The sequence below is a fragment of the Rhinopithecus bieti genome, unplaced genomic scaffold (genome assembly GCF_001698545.2).
Source record: "Rhinopithecus bieti isolate Rb0 unplaced genomic scaffold, ASM169854v2 scaffold_9997, whole genome shotgun sequence".
NCBI classification, from domain to species: Eukaryota; Metazoa; Chordata; class Mammalia; order Primates; family Cercopithecidae; genus Rhinopithecus; species Rhinopithecus bieti.
The window spans coordinates 1,438,139-1,440,192 of NW_016806398.1; positions in this window are offsets into that span (position 1 = coordinate 1,438,139).

A 2,054-nucleotide genomic window follows, 5' to 3' on the forward strand; every position below is an offset into this window, starting at 1 on the left:
ATCTCAGATGGTCTCTGACGTTTGCAGAAAAAGTGTTTCTTTTTCTACTACGACTGCATGCAGCCTGGTTTCTGCTGCCTAAAGCAAAACACCTCCTCGAAAACATCCTTAGCACAGAAATAAAATGTTGGGACTGCGGATCTTAGCTCCTGGGATACATTTATCAAGCCAATCACAGTAATTGTAATTAAAACACAAACTAAGTGAAAGCTGAGCATGAAATACATTAGCAGGAAACCTGAACTGCATACAATTAAGCCTTGCTTGGTGGCATTTTGAGGTATGTCATTGATACATTTCTGGGGTGGAGAAGATTGATTTTTTTTCTTAAACATCTTGGTCTAGTTGCATGAAAGGCTTCAACGTCAGTTACAAAGGAGGAATGAGGATACACACTATTAACTACTAAACTTACAGCTGTAAGACAGATGTCCAAAGGTAGCCTAATTGGCTATTTTAAAAAAAATCTTCCTCAGACATGCTGTTAAATATGTTTATTGGGCATTAATTTAACCTAGGTCTACTTTAGGGAAGTAAAGAATTGAAGATCTTTAGGGAAAATACAGCTTCCATTCCTAGCCTCAATGCATTAAGTCAACGGTGTTGAAAACCTTTCCACTCTTCCCCACTGTCTAGAGAAGTCCATTCTTCTTAGAGGTTCTTCATTCAGGTGTCGCTTCTGCAGTAAAGTCCTTACCATATTCTCCTCTCCTAAACCTGGCTCCCTCGGCCATTACAACACTTATCACTCTGGTTTTTAACTCTATTTATTTGATCTTTCTCCCCTGGGTCTCCAGCACCTAGCACATGACCCGGCACAGAGCAGATGATTCAAAAACGTGGAATGAAGAGCAACCAAATAAATAAACGAATGAATAAATGAATGATCTATCCTTCTGGGTCCACCACAAACCAAATCCTCCAGGTAATCGTCCATCTTGCCCTACACTGGATAGAAGTCAGCTGGCTCTGCAATGGAAATCCTGGAAGAGATTTCGGAAAAATACATAGGAGAGTAGCTTAGGAGAGGCAGCTCAGGTTGGAAGGGATGTGTGTGAGGTAGAGGTGTGTGTGTCTGTGTGTGTAGCACTATGAAGCTCCCCCTTAGAATAAAAGCACACGGCTTTTACTTAGATCTTATTTGGGGGATTGGGTGGGTGATGACAGACTCCAGGGCACACCTGAGTGTATCTTCCCATTTTGCCTAGGGATGGGAGAGCATAGAAGAGTTTTTCTCCAAGTCACTTCAAATATGCATATTTTTAATTTCTATTTTGAGATTGTAGATCCAAATGCAGTTGTAAGAAATAATACATAGACATCCCATGGACCGTTCACCCAGTTTCCCCCCATGCTGACACGATGGCAACCAGGACATTGACATTGATACAATCCACCCACCTTACTCAGATTTCACCAGTTTTATATGCGCTCATTAGTATGTGTGTGTGTGCGAGCGTGGGGTGTACACTTTATATAATATTTCTGAAAGTGGCTTTTCCCTCGCAATGGAGACTGGGAAGGGGTCCAGTCTGATCCATCCCTGCCACGGAGTTGGCTCCGGCAGACAGCAGTCTCTGCTTGTATTCGTCTCTCGCACACAGTAGGTGGCCAACGACCGTCCACGTAAACCCTTGAACTTGTCATCTCAGGGCGCGTTCAGGAGGGGAGCGCCACACACTGTAAGGAAGAAAACTGAGACTGAAGTGCCCAGTATTTTGGAAGCAAAAATCAAACAAACAAAAAACTTGACGATTTCACCCCCGAATTGTGAATTAGCTAGCTGGCTAATTGCTCCAAAGCGATCCTGGTGCCGGCACTCGCTGCCAACGCCGAAAAACGCAGTTTCTGAGCCCCGCTCCCGGCTCTGCAGGTGGGGTAGGGGACGCGGGAGCTCCTTCCATCCCTACCCCCGCGTTCACCCCTTTCTTCCCTGGGGCTGGACTGTTTCACCCCGTCTCCAGGCAACGGCCAGGCGCACCGGGCGGGACGTCATTTCCTGAGGAGCCCGGGGGGGAGGGGGCGGGCAGGAGGAGGGGCGAGGGGGCGGGGCC